Here is a 20,453-nt window from a genome sequence, read left to right as displayed (position 1 = left end):
TTTGTTTTTTTTTTTTTAGTTTGGAAAGAGTTTTTCATGTTTTTTTGTTTTGTTTTTAGTTTGTTTTTTTTTTTTTTAGTTTGGGCAACTGGGTGGGTCTCACTCTGGAGTTCCAGAAGATTGTAGTAGTATGTCTGTTGGGTCCTCAGCCATCTGAAAACTGGAAGGCTTGAGTGGGGAACATGCACTTCCAAGATGGCTGACTCACTTGACTGGCAGGCTGGTGCTGGCTCTAGGCTGGGAGACTCAGTGTCTCTCTACAGAGCTGCTTGAATGATCCAAGACAAAACATATAACTTTTTTTTGTTTGTTTTTGTTTTTTTTTACCAAGGCTCAGAAGTCAAATCCCATCACCTTCATCATAGTCTACTGGTTGAGGCCTTTACAAAATTCTGCCCAGGTGAAGGGGTGGGGAAACAGACTGCACCTCTTTTTTTTAGACCCCACCTCTTGATGCAGAAATGTGAACACCATGTTGTAGGAAGAGCATGTGAAATGGGACATATATTGGTACAACCATCTTTGGATAACCTGTCCAAGTAGCTTGCCCTGTTCTTTCTATCTGGTCTTCCTCCTCCTTCTCTTATTCTTATTTTGTTCTGAAACTAAATATCAGATTTCTTTTTCAAAATTTCCCCTAGTTTTCCCCAAATCTTCCCTCTGCCTGCATATCTGAGCACAGAAATATTTGTCTTCTTCCTCTGGATATAAACCTTCTTTACCTTGAAGAAAATGAGTTATGTCTTGAGACTTTATAAACGCTGGTGGAGAAGAGAACTCAAAGCTGACCCTAGAATTTTGCTCGACAGTCATAAGCCTGCATTTCTTATCACATGACTAGAAGAGATGTTGATTCTGAAGCTGTGTCTTGGCCAGTAAGTAAATGAAATCATACTTTCTTGGTGGCTAGAATAAGATGTTGACTACTACAATACTGTATAGGTATTAATACAATGGGATATTATTCGGCCTTAAACAGGAAGGAAGTTCTGACACATGCTACAACCTGTATGAACCTTGACGACATGATGCTCAGTGAAATAACCCGATCACAAAAGAACAAATATTGTTTGATTCCACTTATATGAAATAAATATGGAAGGCAAAGTCACAGAGATAGAAAGTAGGATGATGGTTGCCAGGAGCTAGAGGGAAGAGGGAATGAAGTTGTTCAATGGCCATGGAGTTTTAGTTTAAGAAGATGGAAACATTCTGGAGATGAATGTGGTGATGGTTGTACAGCAATGTGAATGTATGTAATATACAGAACTGTACATTTAAAAGTGGTTACAATGGTAAACTTTATATTTTGCCATGGTAAAAAAAAAAATTATGTATGTATTAAAAGCTTCCAGCTGCTACATTAAGCATTTTATATGCATTACTCTGTTTAACCCTCATAATGATAATTAACATGAGGTAAAGATTACTACTATCCCCATTTTGCAGATAAGAAAACTAATGTTTGGAGAAATTGATAACTTTCCCATGGAATTCCTAAGTGGAGAAACTAAAATTCAGCTACTCCAAAGAAATGCTTTCAGCCAGTGTCTTACCTTTAAGATCACAGAAATAGAATTAACTGATTCAGAAGAAATGCGGAAAGATAGACAAAGATGGTAAGGCCTTAACACATTGGTGGTCTTATAGTCTTATTTTTGAGATATGGTAAAAACATTGTCCTTCTATCAAAACTTAACAAGACCATGGGGGAGGGGAAGGGGGAAAAAAAGTTACAGAGAGGGAAGAAGACAAACCATAAGAGACTCTTAAAAACTGAGAATAAACTGAGAGTTTATGGGGGGAGGGAAGGAGGCAAAAGTGGGTGATGGGCATTGAGGAGGGCACCTGTCGGGATGAGCACTGGGTGTTTTATGGAAATGAATTTGCCGATAAATTTCATATTAAAAAAAACAAACTGGGAAAGTCCCTACAAAGTAAAAATTACTGAATAAGATTTGAGAGGAGATAAAAGTCCAGAGAGATAAACATGGTTTTTAGTGTTGCTTTCCACCTGGGGATTCTATAAGAGATGACTGAAAGGCGAGGCTATGCTTTGGGCAGCCTGGGTGTCCTGGGGGACAGAAGTAAAGGGCAGGGCCCACTATATTTAAACCTGATTAACATCCCCTTGTTTTGAGGTTAAGATGTGGGTTCTCAAGTACCAGGGTGAATTTGACAATATCTGAAGACTTTTTTATTATCATAACTAGGAAGAGGTACTCTTGATATCTAGTAGAAAGAGTAAGATACTACCAAACATCCTGTAAGGCATGGATCATCCCCACAGTAAAAAATTATCCAGCTTGAAATGTCAATTGGGCCAAGATAAGGTGATATCAGATTGCTAATGCTTTCAGGAACCTGGAAAAACAACAAAAATTCTTCCTGGAAATGTAAACACACACATAAATTCTTTCTGGAGGAATATAGTATCATCCTAGATCTGTAGAAACAATCAGTTTTTTTAAATAAAATGTCATGGGGCGCCTGGGTGGCTCAGTCGGTTGAGCGTCCAACTTTGGCTCAGGTCATGATCTCAAGGTCTGTGAGTTCGAGCCCCCCATCGGGCTCTGTGCTGACAGCTCAGAGCCTGGAGCCTGCTTCGGATTCTGTGTCTCCCTCTCTCTCTCTGCCCCTCCCCCACTCATGCTCGCTCTCTCTCTCTCTCTCAAAAGTAAATAAACATTAAAAAAATTATATAAAATGTCACACAATCAAGAACAAACAAACATATGAGAAGCAACAATCATGAGTGAGAATCAGTAGTGGCAATGCTCAATAAAAGCAAATAGGCTCCAGATATTAGAACTCTCAGCTTAACTATGTGCAAGGAGTAAAAATAAAAGATTGGAAATTTGGGCAAAGAAATAAAAATCACAAAAAAGTTACAGAGCAGATTGGAGAGAAAGAAAAATTCTAGAACTGAAAAATACAATAATCCCAGTTAAGAATGCGATGGATGGGTGTAATCACATATTAGAAATAATTTCACAGAGAATAGGTAAACTAGAAGACAAATCAGAAGAAAAGATCCAAAATGAAACTCAGAAAGATGAAACACTGAAGAGAAGGTAAGAAAAGTAGGTGACCTCATGAGAACAGAGGTCAGAAAGCAGTATTAGCACAGTTAATGACAGAATTTTCCAAAACTAAAGAAAGACATGAACCAACAGATTCAGGAAACAGTAAGAAACGGCCACAGTATAAATGAAAAGCAATCCCCTCCTAGACACATCATAATCAAATTTAAGGAAGACATAAAAAAATAAAATCTTAAAAGCATCCAGAAAAAAGATATTAAAATTAAAGGGTCATTATAGTAGAATGGTAGACTGAAACTCACATCATTAATTCAGTCATTATCTTAAAAGTAAATGAACACCGGGGGGCCTGGGAGGCTCAGTCAGTTGACTGAGGTCTCAGGTCGTGATCTCGCAGTTCATGAGTTCAGGCCCTGCCTCAGGATCTGTGCTGACAGCTCAGAGCCTGGAGCCTGCTTCGGATTCTGTATCTCCCTCTCTCCCCCTCCCTTGCTCATGCTGTCTGTCTGTCTGTCTCTCTCTCAAAAATGAATAAACATTAAAAAAATTATATATATATATATTTTTTTTCATCTTTTCTCCCCTCAGAGAGTTCCCCTTAAAATTTCTTGCGGGGCTGGTTTAATGGTCACAAACTCCTTTAATTTTTGTTTGGTAACTTTTTATCTCTCCTTCTATTCTGAATGACAACCTTGCTGGATAAAGAATTCTTGGGTGCATATTTTTCTGATTCAGCACATTGAATATATCCTGCCACTCCTTTCTGGCCTGCCAAGTTTCTGTGGATAGGTCTGCTGCAAACCTGATCTGTCTTCCCTTGTAGGTTAGGGACTTTTTTCCCCTTGCTGCTTTCATGATTCTCTCCTTGCCTGAGTATTTTGTGAATTTGACTATGATATGCCTTGTTGATGGTCGGTTTTTGTTGAGTCTAATGGGAGTCCTCTGTGCTTCCTGGATTTTGATGTCTGTGTCTTTCCCCAGGTTAAGAAACTTTTCCTCTATGATTTGCTCCCATAACACTTCTACCCCCATTTCTTTCTCTTCCTCTTCTGGAACCCCTATGATTCTGATGTTTTTCCTTTTTAATGAGTCACTGATTTCTCTAATTCTTAAATTGTGCTCTTTTGCCTTCATCTCCCTCTTTTTTTCTGCTTCATTAGTCTCTGTAAGTTTGTCCTCTATATCACTGATTCTCTGTTCTGCCTCATCCAACCTTGCCACTGCGGCATCCATCCTGATTGCATCCCAGTTATAGCATTTTTAATTTCAGTCTATTTTTTACTTCTTTTATCTCTGCAGAAAGAGATTCTAATCTATTTTTGACTCCAGCTAGTGTTCTTATTATCGTGATTCTAAATTCTGGTTCAGACATCTTGCTTGTATCTGTGTTGGTTAAATCCCTGGCTGTCATTTCTTCATGCTCTTTCTTTTGGGGTGAATTCCTTCATTTTGTCATTTTGAAGGGAGAAAGGGAATTAATGAGGTAGAAAAATTAAAATTAAAAAATATTAAAATTAAAAAATTAAACACACACACAAAATCGAATAAATGATGCTAGATCCTAGGTGTGTGTTTGGTCTGGATGTTGAAAGTGGTTTGACAGATTAGAGAAAAAAAGGGGAAAAAAAAAGAAATCATTTGAGAATTTGAAAAAATGAATACACTGAAGTAGACTAAAATGAGATGATGGGAGTAAAATAGAATTTGAAAAAATTTACACAAAAGTAAAGAATACAGTAGAAAAAATTAAAGAAAAATATTTTTAATAAAAATTAAAAATAAAAATGAATTTTTTCTCTTTATTCAATAATAAAAGAAATGAAAAAGAAAAAAGAGGGAAAAAAAGGAAATCGTTTGAAAATTTGAAAAAGTGAATACACTTTAGTAGTCTAAAATAAAATGGTGAAGTAAGATAGAATTTGGAAAATACATAAAAGCAAAAAAATAGTTTAAAAATTAAAAATATTGAAAATAAAAACGATTTTTTTCTCTTTCTGTATTCAAGAAAAAGAAGTGTAAAAGAAAAAAGAAAAGAAAGAAAATTGAATAAATGGACCTGCTAACAGATTGAAGTAGGACTGAAATTACTTCATTTTCCCCTAGAAGTCAGTCTATGTAGCACTTTATAGTCGATAAACTAAGTAGGCGGTGAAACCTATGTTTTTGAAGAGCGAGGTTGGCCCAGTTGGGCGGGGCTCAGTGTAACAGCTCCATTTTCCACTAGATGGCGCTGCTATCCTACTGGGGTGGATTGTTACGCCACCCATAGGTGTGTATGCGCATGCGCGGGAGCGGTGAAAATGGCGGCGTCACCCAGCTACCCAGTCTCTAGTATCAGAACTCTGTTCTCCCGATCAGCAACCGTGCACCCGTCTGCTGTCTTCAGCTCTCGTCCACTCCCCACTTCTTCACTATCCGTGACCAAGCCCCAGGCAGTACCTCTCTCCCACATTTTGTCTCAGACGCGGCTGTTTTCCCCGGCCCCTTACTTGTCAAGGACCCCGGCTTTGACCTGTTCTGCCCCTCTGTGGGAGGGTCTCACCGAGCAATGTCCAAATGTCGGCTGCACCCAGGAATGCTTGCTGGACCCTGCTGCTGCTGGTGCCTCGAGACTGCGGCCAGGTGCCAGCCCGCCCCAGAAAAAGTTCGTGAGATGGTGTAGCAGCAGCTTTTCAGGGATTATGGAAAATCACAACACGCATCTGGCACCAGGCTTCACCCTTAACGACCTTGTTCCAGCACCAGCGAATGTGGCCGTTTTCTGGGGTCTGCTGGGACCAGGTGGCTTCAACAGTCTCTACCAAATGTCCTTCTAGCAGTGGAACCGCTTTTCCCTGTGTGGCCTGAGAACCTCCCGGACCCCACTCTCTTCCTGGGGATTTGTCCTTCCCACCAGAGCACCACCAGGTATCGAGCTGTGGAGTTGCAGGGTCTGTGCTCCCCTTGTTTACAGTTTTAATGGAATTTAAACCCTCTCCATTCTTCTTTCTCCTTTCCCCTTTCCCCTTTCCCCTTTGTCCCTTTTTAGTTTAGTCCCTGTGGCTGTTTCCAATTTTCCACTCTCTCTCCAGCTGCTTTTTTTTTGGGGGGGGGGTGCTTTTCAGGTATTCTCCCCCGCCCCCACCTCTGTCCTCTTTCTGTAGGCAAAAGCGGCTCTGTGCCCTCTGCGGCTTCTCTCTCCCCAAGTTCACCTCTCTGCGCCGCATACCTGCTGAATTCTATGGTTCAGGTTGTACAGATTGTTGTGTTAATCCTCCAACCAGTTTTCTAGGTGTGCAGGATGGCATAGTCTTGGTCTGGCTGTATTTCATGGACTTGAGACAAAAAACCCACTTCCATGCTATTCTGCCATCTTGGCTCCTCTTAAAAAAATTTTAAAACACTAAATTAGGCATTGGGAGACTGGATTCTAATCACAATTCTGCTCTATGACTTGAAGCAAGTCACTGGATTTTAGAACCTTGATTACTCAATCTGCCAATGTGCATTCATTCACCTGTGTGTCTCACAAAGTTATAAGAATCAAATAATATCAAATAGTAGCTTTAGAAAGAACAAGTTACTATAAATTATTAAGATAGGATTATTCCTTACACTTTTTTTAAATTTATTTTTGAGAGAGTACTAGTGGGGGAGAGGCAGAGAGAGAGCAAGACAGAGGAGCCATATGGGGCTCCACACTGACAGCAGAGAGCCTGAGCTCAAACTCATGAACCTCGAGTTCATGACCTGAGCCAAAGTTGGAAGCTCAACCGACTGAGCCACCCAGGTGTCCCATTTCCTTACACTTTAAATTCCACGTTTAAATGTCCCCATGCTATGTACAGCAGATAACTTAGATTTTTAAAAATATTTTTTTAATCTTTATTTATTTTTGAGAGAGAAAGACAGAGTGCAATTGGGGAGGAAGAGAGAGAGAGGGAGACACAGAACCTGAAGCAGGCTCCAGGCTCTGAGCTGTCAGCACAGAGCTGGACGTGGGGTTTGAACCCACAAACTGCGAGTTCATGACCTGAGCTGAAGTCAGATGCTTAACCCACTGAGTCACCCAGGCATTCCAGCAGATGATTTAAATTTAAATGGTGTCACCTGGTTACCTTCCTTGGTTTTGGTTTGGGCCAGGCCAAGGGATGGCAATGGAATTTCCAGGCTTCTGTATAATCTCATGTGCATTTGAATTCTAGGTTTGGAAAATCCATACTCAAATATAAGCCTCAGTTCCTAGCAGTGATCTCTCCTTCATGCCAAACCCAAGAGGGGGACCCCTTCCCTGCCCACAGCACTGTGCCACCCACAGACCAGACCTCATAGTCAAGAGCACCCAATTTCATCTGGGAGCCAGAGGGAGAGCCTGCATGTCTGGACTGATAACTGGTGCTCATCCTCAGGAATTGAGCATAAATTGAGGTTCTGGTCCTTTAGGATAAAATCCCTCAGTCCCTATACAGTTCTTTCTCAGGCCATCCAAAGTCATTTTGAACATGTAGTTAGAACCTCTTTGGCATTCGTTCAACACATTGGAAGTTTCCATTCAGATAGGATGAATCCTAAGTTTTTTGGAAAGAATGAAAGTGTAGAGAAGAGGCAGGTGGGCCTGAGTCTGAAAGGGCAACTTTAAGAGACCTCTGTTTAAAATGTGAGTGACACCAATGACATGACCTCTCTATGAGAGCTCACAAGTCTATCTCTATGCATACCTATTTGGATAGAATTCAGTGGTTGCTGATTTCACAAATATTTAAGTGCCCTCGCTACCAATTTGTAATGCAATGGGTCTATGGGCTGGGTCTTATATTTTCTTCATATTTCTTCAAAACTTCTAGTACAGTGCACCATGACTGCTGAGGAACCATATTAGGGAGACCTGACTCTGGTGTGGTGAGCGTCTGCTTTTGCTCCCAACTTCACAGCGTCTCCTGACTATCCTTTAGCTTTCTAAGAGCCTCTCTTGGGATCCATTCCCATCAGACTTAAAAGCTTCAGCTGGGCCATCATTCATATTTCATAACCATAAAGTAGAAAGAAGTGCTTTATAGCCTATACCTGATATCCGAGGAACAGATTGAAAACGGTCTGGAAAATCTGATAGATGTGTGGGCACAAAGGGGAGCCTCTGGGACTGCTCCCTCTACAAAGGTGAGCGGCACGATGGAATGCAGAAGTAAAAGCAGTTTTTGCTGGTTTCTTATTCCTCGCCTCACTGAGTACTTTTCATAACATGTCCTCTCCTCTGGGAGAAGTTTACAAGGGAGAAGGATCAGAATTTTGCTCATCAGTCACTGCATCCATTTGTGAAGCCTCCTTACAGACAAAACTCTCTGTGGTCCTCACCACTCACCAGCAGAGAGGCGGGGTGAGGCTTATTAGGTAGACAGAGCACTGGAGAAGGTGTCAGGAGATCTGAGTCCCAATCTCACCTTTTTCTCCCACTGAATGCCTTCGTCCCTTAGCTCAACTTTCTCATCCTAAAATGTGTGCAGTGCTGTCTGGCTACTTCCCACCGCGATTATTGGGCTCAAATAAGAGTCTGTCTATGAAAAGCCTTTCCAATGTAATAAAATGCTAAGTCAATATGAGTTCATCTAATATTCCAGAAGAGAAAATGGAGATGAAGAGAAGCCATGACTCACTCAAGGTCCGATGGCTGCAGTGAAAACACATTGAGACTTGAACCCCTTTTTCTGACATCCTTCTAGCGTTCTTCCCAGAACAGTCTGACTTCTTGGGGGCAATCGTCCATGATTTGATCCGCTGAAGGGCAGGAACTGGGCCAAATGTTTGTACCCATTCTATTGAGTGTCCAATCAATATTGTTCACTTCATGTTAATTGAAGGACATTCCCAAATGCGATTCAACTCTTCTCACAGGGTGAGGTTGGACTCAGACATAGTATCTCCACCATCAGTAGGACTGAGGAAAGCAAGCAGTTGGCCCCAGATGACTGCCTCACGCAGGCTGCATCATCAGGACAGGAAGAAAATGTTAACCGGGCTGAAGACTATACTGGGTGTAGAGAAGGAAGACATTCTGATTTAGGCTCCCTGCACTTAAACTGGATTTTTCTGCTTTAATGCTTTCCTAAAAAGGGTGTTCTGAAAGAAACTTTTCCACAAATCTGGCTGGGACCAGGAGTAAGAAACTTCATTTTGGAGTAAAGCGACTGGAAAAGGAAAAGTTCCTGCCCCCAAGTCGTCTTTGTTTCCTTGAGAAAAAATATGCACGAGACTCTGCCCAGCACTTCTCAAAAGCTACTGGCATTTTTTTGGCCTCCATTGAACTACCCCACTTGCCTATATATAGTCCTGTCTTGTGTAAAGAATTTAAAAAGCATTAGGATGCAGAAATCAAAGAGACAATAAATTTAAAACCAATCTTATTGTCTGCAGCCTAAAGTGTTATTCAGATCAAAGGGGAGGGGACATCTGGCTTCTGGCTTGCTACAAAAGGCAGATCACGTTACCTACCAATCACAAGATTCATCCACTCTCAATTTTGGGGTCTAGAGAATATGGCTTTTTTAGCTCCCAGTGAAGCACAGTAGGTGAATCAGTCAGACCTCCTGATACCCTTGGAATAAAACAAGTTCCATGGGATTATATAAGCATGTACTCATGAGTTCTGCCCTGTGCCTCTCTGGTCATGTGTGAGGCTTCAAGAGCTCAAAGCCATGGCCAGTTTGTCACCACCCTTTTCTACTCCCTCCCCCAAAGCTAGAATTTTCTGATTTGCAAACCTCACTTCACAACTGAGGATGTATAGCCACGTTAGATTATTTGAATCTGTTTTGCCCAAATCACAGTTGAAAACTGTATATTTAGTTGAAAATTCATGTAAACTCATGCTTTCCTCTATTTTGGTTATAAAAGCATAGATGTGTCTTACCGTAAATTTTTTGGTTTTTGGTTTTGTTTTGTTTTGTTTTTTGTATGTATTTCTGTGAGAGAGAGACAGAGCATGAGCAGGGGAGGGGCAGAGAGAGGCAGAGACACAGAACTTGAAGCAGGTTCCAGGCTCTGAGCTGTCAGCACAGAGCCCGACATGGGGCTGGAACTCACCAACTGTGAGATCATGACCTGAACCAAAGTCAGACGCCCAACTGACTGAGCCACCCAAACGCCCCAATCCTACCATAAATTTTTCATAATCACAGCTTTGAAAGAGGAGTCAATTGTGCTCTTTGTCTAGCAATTTACTTCATGTCTGTACAAACTCTATACATGATCCAGTTCTAAATTACATGAGTAAGATCTCCCCTGTAGCATAAGTGAGGGAATTAAAGCAATTTAAAGGCCATCATTAAGATCCTAAACCAGGAACTCTTTAGTTAGTACATAGCTCTGATTTTGTTTGTCCTCGTGAGCAAATAGCACAAAGGCAGGGTACATTTTGTTTTGTTATGTTTTGTTTTCTGAGTGTTTCAGAGGGAAACAAAGAAGTAAGCACCACATTTAAGAACATCTTCCTGTTACCCAGTGCCTCAACACAACTCTCTCTTTCCTCACCAGTTCCTCACCCCCAAAAATCTACAGAGGAACAAAAACAATGGTAGTATGAATTCTGTACTGGGGATATCCCATAAAGCTCCCAGCAACATTCTTCAATTACTAACGTGGTTCACTCACTTTCCAATATAATGGAGAAGGTTTCCAATCTAATGGACAATAAAGGATCCCCAGAAACTGCTTGATACTGCTTGGCCCCACTTACCTATTTCCTTTCCACCGCAATTTCCTTTTACTGATTTCAGTTTTCTCCCTGCATTAAGGGCCTTCTAGAAACTTACAAAGCAAACCATAATTTTCTGTCTTTACTTATCACCTAAGCCTTCCCTTCTCCTTACCTATTCTCACCTACCCCAGTTTTTCTGGGAAAGTTTCTCTGTCATCCAAAAGTTAGAAAAAGAAAATCACCAAGAGATTTGGTATGACTCAAACCTGATAATCTTCTCCAAGAGAAATTATTCTCTTCCATGCTTTTACTTTTTCACTTGGTACGCCATTTTCTTGCGGATGAAAGAGTCTCTTTCAAAATATAAAGAATCTTTGGTGAGAGGTAAGAATGAATAGGATAATTTTAATTTTGTTACATGACAGGGTCTCAGGGTAGAAGGATATTTGAGGGTCTTCAGTTTCTGAAGGGAGTTGGAATTAAGCATTTTATCAATATGAATGGCTCTTCCTTTTTTTTTTCATAGCATAGTTGACATACAACGTTATATGAGTTTCAGATGTAAAACATACAGTGATTCGACAATTCTATACATTATGCAGTGCTCACCACGATAAGTGTAGTCACTATCTGTCACCATACAGCATTATTACAATATTATTGACTATATTCCCTATGTTGTGCTTTTCATCTTCGTGATTTATTTGTTTTATAACCAGAAGTTTGTTCCTCTTAATCCCCTTCACCTATTTCTCCCATCCCCTTTCCCCCTCGCCTCTGACAACCACCAGCTTTTATTTATGAGTCTGTTTCTGTTTGTTTTTTTTTATTTGTTTTGTTTCTTAGATTACACATGTAAGTGAAATCATATGATATTGTCTTTCTCATTTCACTTAGTATAATACCCTGTTGACCCATCCATATTGTTGCAAATGGCAAGATTTTTTTGGCTGAGAAGTATTCCATTGTAGGTATAAACCACATCTTTATCCATTCATGAATCAGCGTATGCTTGGAAGGCTTTCACATTTTGGCTATTGTAAATAAGGCTACAATAAGCACAGGGGTGCACATATCTTTTTGAATTAGTGTTTTTGTTTTCTTCGGGTAAATATCTAGTAGTTGAATTTCTGGCCTTAATTCTGTTTTTCAAGTAGTGCCCAGTTTTCTCTGAATCCTGGGTGAGCATGGGAGGTGAAATTGTGGTTTGAGTGTGGCCTTCCTGTTCTGATAGCATGTCTGGGAAGGAAGTGAAGAATTGAAATATTTTATAAAATACACAGGGAGAGACAAACAGGGAAGAAACTAACCCTTCCAGCCTTGCTTTGAACACCTGGAAAGGTGAATTTTCAATGTTCAATATCATGATAAGAAAACTAAATATATTATATTCTTTAACACCAACTTTTATTCTTTTTCTTGTTTTTTCTTTGGAAACACAGCCCCTCTGGGGCTCAGTACAACATCCCAGAGGCTTTTTTGGATGCCTTCCTGCTCTCAAAAAAGCCTGAGAGATGGGGTTATACATTTCCTAACTACTAACCACTAAAAGAAAAATTTAATGCTCTTAATTAGGGTGTTGGTAACATAAAATAGCCTATGGCTTTGAAAAGACTCATGAGTGCCTCCAAGCAGGCTTTGTTCATATGATAGATCTATGTATTTATTGTGGATACAATGACAAAAATGTTATGTCTTCCCCCATTAGGGAGCCTAGGTTTTACTTTGATAGACATATAATTTTTCTCAGATTTCTGAAAAGTAGACCTTTTTTTTCTAACCATACCCTCTCCCATGCCTCCAGAAAGCACATCAATAAAGCCAAACTTTGGCAGAAAAGGAAAAATGTAGAGCAGAAATGAATGTCTAATAATTGAAAGCATCATGGACCCTATTATGGTTTATTGCCTTATTCTAGGGGTCGGATGAGCACACTGTAAAGAATGTGGCACTAAATTTATTAGCATGGTTATCATCTTTCAGACAAGACATAAAACTGAGGGGACCCACTTCTTCCATCCCATGGCACCTTCTACAAGAAGAGTCGAGTTATCCTGGCACAGGTCCAGACCCTACTATCTGATGACTTACATTTCCTTTGTAGTATGCCTGGGAGACATTATAGGGTCTTCCTCTTTGAAACTCGGTCACTACCCTAAAAATGGGCAAAATGGGCTCCTGCAAAGGGATGGGGGTGGAAAACTCTCACATCCCAGCATGTGGATCAAGTGAACAGAATGAGGAGTGTGGCCTGAAGTAGGAAGCTGAGCTAGATCATCAAGTGTTCCTAGTTTGTTGCTAAATAGGTTCCTGACCCACCCGACTACAACTGTCCATTTATATATATATATGTATACATATACATATATGTATATGTATGCATATGTATGTATGTATATATGTATACATATACATATATGTATATGTATGCATATGTATGTATGTATATATGTATATATTTCTTTTTTTTTCTTTTTAAATCCCAGATTGGGAATTGGCTGCTCCAATGCTATACAAATTCTAGTTTTTCTGAGCTCCACACACTGCATCCTCTCCCTCAAAAAGAAGTACAAGTTTATGGGGTGCCTGTGTGGCTCAGTCGGTTGAGCGTCCGACTTCGGCTCAGGTCATGATCTCACAGTTTGTGAGTTTGAGCCCCACGTCGGGCTCTGTGCTTACAGCTAGGAGCCTGGATCCTGCTTCAGATTCTGTGTCTCCCTCTCTCTCTGCCCCTTCCCCATTCATGCTCTGTCTCTCTCTGTCTCTCAAAAATTTAAAAAAACGTTAAAAAAATTAAAAAGTACAAGTTTTATTTTTTTGACTTATCCTTGTCACCTTTAGACTTAATTCCAGGACATTTCTCTAGAAGATTTAAAAGAAAGAAAATTACTCATGCAACATTGTGCAAATCATTTTGTCTCTAATTTCCACTTCTTCACCTCTAAAATAGAAATCATTTGAAATCTGCCCTGCCTTTCTTTGAAAATTAATGAGGATCAGATAAAATGATGTATGCAAAAGTGCATTTTTTTTTTCATTTTAAAGCACTCTGTGAAATGAAGTTCTTATCAAGTAACAATGGGTGTAAATTTTTGTTGGATATAAATATATCCACAGGAGTTTACTGTTTCTTTCTTGTGGAACTCCACTAAAAGGAAAGTAAAGAATTTAAAAGGTATGAACATACAAGGACAAAGAACAAGAAAAAAAGACAATAGCAATTGAGTGAGTCTAGTAAGTTTCTTAGGAGATGGAAAGCAAACAAGGAAGAGTGGACATGACAGCATAATAGAAGCTTCAAACTGAGTTACAAAATCCTCAGAGGACCAAGGCAGAAGACGGGTGTCACAGTGTGCTGCAGAGCTGAACTGCAGGAGACGGAGTCAAAGTTTGTGTACAAAACAGCCTGAACCCTCATGTCTTTTCTCCCAGCCTGTGAAGTCCTTTGTGGTTGGTTAAAGATGGCCGCAAGTTAGCTGACACTTCTCTCATCGGGAGGTAGGGATCCCCCCCTCCTTGAATCTGCTTTGACCAATTGAATATGGTAGGAGTGGCACTGTATAGGTTTTCAGGCCCAGCCTTAAGAAACTGGGAGATTTGACTTTCTTTATCTTGGAACACTTGCTCTTGAAACCCAACCTCTATGCTCTCAGAAGCTTAAGACACTTAAGCTTAAGAGACTATTTGAAACTAAGCTTTCAGCTATAACCAGCATCTACTGGCAGCCATGTGAGTGAGTCATTCTCACTCACAGGTGCTATCTGACTGTAACAGCATGAGAAACCTCTACCCACATAAGAACCACTCAGCTGAGTTCAGTCAACTCACAGAACCATAAAAGGTAGTAATAAGAAGAAGAAATTAAGCCACTTAGTTTTTCATGCAACAATAGACAAGTAGAACACCAGGTCACACCAGGCAACCATAACCTCATCTGCCCTAACTTGAACACTGAAAAAGGTCTATTCTTTCAAACCAGAAATCCTTGAATTTCAAGACCATCAGGCCAACTAAAGACAGAAGTGAGGCATGGAGGGGTGTCTGGGTGGCTCAGTCGGTTGAGCGTCAGACTTCGGCTCAGGTCATGATCTCATGGTTTGTGAGTTCGAGCCGACGTTGGGCTTTGCACTGACAGTGCAAAGCCTGCTTTGGATTCTCTCTCTCCCTCTCTTCTCCCCCTCACTGCTCACATGTACTCTCTCTCTCTCTCTCTCAAAAATAAATAAACATTAAAAAAAAAGAAATGAGGTAGAGCTAATAAATGAAAGTCTTCACTCTGAACAAAGAGTTCACCCAGCCTTTTTCTTTCACCCTCATAAAAGACTAGTAGCTCCCCCCCCCAAAAAAAAAAATGTATAGTGGATTCTTCTCTCAGGAAACATAATGGCCCCAGAAAAAAGATAATTAAATATTGACATTTGGGAACTTCCCCAATTAAAAGGTTGCCTCACCACCAGATTAGGTTGCAGAGAAGGATACCAGTTTAATAACCTTCCCACACATAGATCTTCCCAACTGGCTTATTTGGAGCTCTTAAACGTAACAAACCACTAAGAATCATCAATATCTTAGGAAAGCCAGAAATTAATACACACACATACACGTACACACCTAAGAGAGCCAGAGTTAGAGACAGTAAAGAGAATAGGAAGTGGGAAAACTGACAAGAAAAAAAGTTACATCCATGAAACAAAACAACATTATTTTATTTTTTAAAGTAGGCTCTACACCAGATGTGGGGCTCAAACTCATGACCCCAAAATCAAGAGTCATATGCTCTACCAACTGAGCCAACTAGGCACCCCAGAATATTATTTTAAAACAGAGGGAAGAACAACAAGCAGAGACTCTTTAGAAACAACAACAGACATGACTGACCAAATTTAAAATTCATGAAAAGATATATTATTTTACTATGCTGTAAAACAGATTACCATAAACTTAGTGGCTTAAAACAACACATATTTATTATCTCACACTTTCTGTGGATCAGGAGTCTGAGCACAGCTTAGCTGGGTCCCCTGTTCACGGTCTCACAAGGCAATAATCCATGTATCAGCCGGGACTGGGTTCTCACCAGAAGCTAGAGTGGGGAAAGATCCACTTCTAAACTCCTTCAAGTTGTCACAAAATTCATCTCCTTGCAGCTGTAGATTCTTGGCAGCTTGCTTCTACAGAGCTAGCAATGGAGAGAGGGTCCCTAGCAAGATGGGAGCTACACTTTTATGCAATCACATTCACATGATGATCACATGCATCCTAGCCCCTGTGTCACATTCATTTCATTTATTAGAAATTTTTCCAGGTCCCAGCCACACTGAAGAGAAGGGTATCATGCAAAGAATACCAGGAAGTGGTATCCTTGGGAGAATCACTTAACACATCATGGAGACCACTTACAAATCTTCTACAGAAGCGTTGTGATATTGCATTCAAAAAATCATTAAAAAATGAGAATCTATGGAAATACCAATGTGTTGTGAACCTGAACAGACAAATATAACATTGTATGACAATTATACTTCAGTAATTTTTTAAAGCTATGGAAATAGAAGTGAAAACATAAAAAACTAAGAAGAATGGACTAGGAGGTCTAATATCTGACTAATAAGATTTCTAAAAGGAGAGATTAGAGTAAAACTGTGGAGAAAAAAAATTTTGAAAGAAATAATATAAGAAGATGAGGTCCCAGAACTAAAGGGCATGATTCTACAGATTAAAGGGTCCATTGAGTGCCTATCAAACTTAAGAAGAAATCCAACATCATTGTGAGTTTTAAGAACACAAGAGATGAAGGTCCTAACGGTTTCCAGAGAGAAAAATTAGAATTCCATTGAACTTCTTAACAGCAATCAGAACATAGAACATAATGGAAGAATACCTTAAAAATTCTGAGTGCTTTACAGTAAAATTCTATGCTTATCTACTCTATAAGTGAGGAGAACCTAGAGACATTCTAAGATGTATAAGGACTCAAACAGAGAGGTTTCAAATGAAGAACAACCAGTTCATACTGAAGCAGGTAAGTAGAAAGTGCTGAAAGGGAGGTCTTCAGTGAACAAAATGGAAGGGGACTATTTGAACACCTAAAAATCAATATATAGATATATTTTTTAAAAATGGCATATATAAAAATAAGGCTGTGTGTGTACATATATATATATTTGAATATATATATATACACATATATACATACATATATATGTATATATATTTAAAGCTAAATAAATGGAAAAAATGTCAAACAGCTGACTCCAGGATCAGTTGAACAAGAAAGGAAACATAAATTCAGCAGTAAATAGTAATTGATGATCATAATAGTGGAAACTCTGATTATGGATGAAAGCTAAATTTGTGGGGCAATTATATTAGTGGTGTAGAGTGAGTGAAATGGAGAAGGAACAAGCTATCTTCTTTATCATAACACAATGTTGGCAGACAATATGTAAAATTAAAATGGAAAGATGGATGCAATGGCAGAAGAAATAGACATTTTCAACAGTTGACTGAGAAATGAGACTGAAGGGAGTCAAGTAGAAGAGCTGGGATAAGAGACTGATACTCTTCATGATAAGCCTTTGAGTACCGTTTCCTTTCACCCCTGTATTCATGAATTAATTTGATGTGGCATCTTGCCCTCTTGGCACCTGTTCCTGTATCCTTCTGGGTTGTCTCCTATACTATAGAGCACAGAAAGCTAAACCCTTGCACTTCTCAAACACTCATGAAGTTAATTAATTTTTATAATTTGCCCAGGTTCCAATGAGCAGATATACCACACTGGATCTGCAGGCTTAAGCAACCAACCTTAGCCAGCAACCATTCATAGGAACTCATAACTCCTGTGGAGCATGGAGAGGGTGTCATCTGGTTCTCAGGCAGCTGGGTTGCAGTTTCCTCTGGAATGTGGACAAACTCAGTGACTTGCTTTTGACCAATAGGAAAAGTGAAAGTAAAGGTCTATGGCTTTGGAGGCTAAGTCATAAAAGGTACCGTGGCTTCTTCCTTGCTCTCTCTTGGATTGCTCACTCTGGAGGAAGTTACCATGTTTTGAAGACAGGTCCACCTTGTGAGGAGCTGAGGACTCCAGCCAAGAGCCAGGTGAGTGAACTGTGTTGGAAGTAGGTTCTCTAGCCTGTCAAGTCTTTAGAGGACTGAAACCCCTGTGACATCTTGCCTGCATACTCCTGAGACATTTAGAGCCAGAACCACCCAGTTTCATCATTCCCAGATCCCTATCAGAAAATACGTGAGATAATAAATGTTCTTTTAAGCCATGGAGTTTTGGCATAATATGTTACAGAGCCATCTCTGACAAATACAAGTTGATTCATAGGTTGGCCTAACTTCCAGCATAGCTCGATTCAGTAAGAAAAATTCTTTCATTAAGATACTTGGTCCATCTTTTGACTCTGCTTTACTGTGTTCAGATGCTTAACTCTTCAAACAGTTTCATCCATATACCCGAGACTGTCAGGCCAGTGACTGTCAGGAGATTTTGGTCTACCAGCTTATGATTCCAGAGGAGGGAAAAAAAAAATCCTTTCTCCCAGCCTCTGTATTCATATCTGAAGGAAGATTCTTATGGGCTAAGTTTGACTTTCAAGCCCATTTTTAAAACCCACCATGGTGGCCAAATGAAATGAATATTCTGATTTTCCAGTATGGTCTTATGTCACCCCTATGCCTGCAGAGGGAATAGGAATAAAACACACAATGATAAGCCTCAATGGCACCACAAGGAATGAGGGAAGGGTAGCTCCAAACAAAAAATTTTAAGGAGAAAAAATGCAAGAAGTAAAAAATAATAGATATCATCCCAAATTTAACCTCTGCTGTCATTGTGGTGTCATAATAAACTTCTACCTTCCAAGTGTCAGCATTGGCACTTGTGGAATGGATTGTCCTGAAAGGAAGTGAAGCTCATTTCTAATGGACTCTTGATGCATTATTTAATGAGAAATACACAGGATAGAGAAAGTGGTTTCAGCCATACACATAGAAGACAGTAGGATTGTTTTGTGAGTTTCAGTATCAAAACCTTGTTTTTATTATAATGGGGAACAGGGAAAATGAGAATAGTTACCTCAAATACCTTGAAATATCCAATGATTTTAACCGCCTTCCCAGTGAATTTGTTGGTGCAATAGGAGGAAATGGATACTGGTAATCCTCTACTTGCTGATCACCATCAAGATCATAGGAAGACGGTTAGACCTGCCTTACCTCAGGTCTTTAATCTTTTACCACTTGAACTGTCTGGAACCAGTATAGAGTTAGGGATGTACACTTTGGTGATAAAACTATAGAGATATGCAAAGAAGAATTTACTATAAAAGTTGAAGGCGTGATTATTATTGTCATGTGGGAAAGGGTTAAAATTGAGGTGGGACATAAGGAGAGCCTCTGGAGAGGCTGGGAAAGAAATCTATTTCTTAATCTAATGGTAGTTTATAAGGATGTTTGCCTGACAACAGTTCTTTGCTGTAGGTTTTGAAATCAGGATGTGTCAGTCCTGCACCTTTGGTTTTCTTTTCCAAGATGGTTTTGGCTATTTTGGGTCCCTTGCGTTTTCATATAAATTTTAGGATTAGCTCGTCCATTTCTGCAAAGAAACCAGTTCGGATTTCGATAGGGATTGTATTCAATTTGCATTAAAATTCTAATCCATGAACACAGGATGTCTTTCCATTTATTTTGGTTTTCTTTAATTGCTTTAAACAATGTCTTATAATTTTCAATGTACAAGTCTTGCACTTCGTTAGTTGAGTTCATTCGTTTGTTAAATTTATTCCTATTTTCCTCTTTTTGATGCTATAGCAAAGGAATTATTTTCTTAATTTCATTTTCAGTTTTTCTCATTACTGGTATATAGAATACAATTAATTTTTTGTATATTGATCCTGTGTCCAGCAATCTTGATAAACTCATTTATTAAGTTCTTGCTGTGGTCTGAATGGTTGTATCCACCCCAAAACTCATATTTTTAAGTCCTACCCCCTAATGTGATGATATTTGGAGGTGGGACCTTTGGGGTGTCCTTAAGTCATGAGGGTGAAATCCTCACGAATAGGATCAGTGTCTTACAAAAGAGGCTTCAGAGAGATCTCTAGCCCTTTCACCATGTAAAGTTATGAAAAGATGTTTGGGACCCAGAAGTATTGACTTTACCTGACAACGCTGGCACTGTGATCTCAGACTTTTGGCCTCCAAACTGTGAAAAATAACTGTGTTTTCATAAGCCACCCAGTCGGTGATATTTTGTTACAGTAGCCTGAATGGACTAAGATAGCTCTGATATTTCTTTTGCGGATTCCTTTGGGTTTCTACATATAAGATCTTGTCATCTGAACATACAAGTAGTTTTAAGTAATAATATAATGGGGTAACTCTTCAAATCGGTCTCTCTCCTGCTCCCCAGGATTTGCTGTTGTCAGTGTTTGATGTTTCTTTGTTTAGTGACTTTTATGAATTAATTCAGTAAAGTCTGTATTTTTTGTTGTGTCTTGCCACTGGAGTCTCTGCTTGGTTAGTTTCGTGGTCAGTGAATGGTTGAACAGTGATTTCCTTAAACACTTGGAACCGATAAATCTATCAGTCTTTGCCAGTGGGTTCTGTATAAATGTTGGGGCACAGCATCAATATTCAGACAGGCAGTAGACAACTGACTTCCTGCTTATGCAGAGCCTCATGATCATCCTGAGATAAGAGTCTACAGTCTCTTCGCATTCTTCCTGAGC

General features: G+C 39.6%; 1 protein-coding gene and 1 long non-coding RNA gene across 15 annotated transcripts in view; both read left to right on the top strand.

The window, feature by feature from the left end:
* The window catches only part of FMN1 (formin 1), a 429,856-nt gene extending 429,163 nt beyond the window's left edge, over positions 1–693 (top strand). For all 8 annotated transcript variants that reach the window (XM_042989251.1, XM_042989244.1, XM_042989245.1 and 5 more), the window contains one exon: positions 642–693. The gene's annotated coding sequence lies outside the window, so the exon portion shown is untranslated. The remainder of the gene's footprint in view (positions 1–641) is intronic.
* A 15,964-nt stretch (positions 694–16,657) lies between these two features.
* Positions 16,658–20,453, top strand: part of LOC102956744 — a 53,961-nt gene continuing 50,165 nt past the window's right edge. For all 7 annotated transcript variants that reach the window (XR_006218694.1, XR_006218695.1, XR_006218696.1 and 4 more), the window contains exons 1-2: positions 16,658–16,735; positions 17,470–17,814. This is a non-coding gene — a long non-coding RNA (uncharacterized LOC102956744). The remainder of the gene's footprint in view (positions 16,736–17,469; positions 17,815–20,453) is intronic.

The sequence above is a fragment of the Panthera tigris genome, chromosome B3 (assembly GCF_018350195.1).
Source record: "Panthera tigris isolate Pti1 chromosome B3, P.tigris_Pti1_mat1.1, whole genome shotgun sequence".
Classification (NCBI taxonomy): domain Eukaryota; kingdom Metazoa; phylum Chordata; class Mammalia; order Carnivora; family Felidae; genus Panthera; species Panthera tigris.
This window is presented reverse-complemented; position numbering and strand designations above follow the sequence as displayed.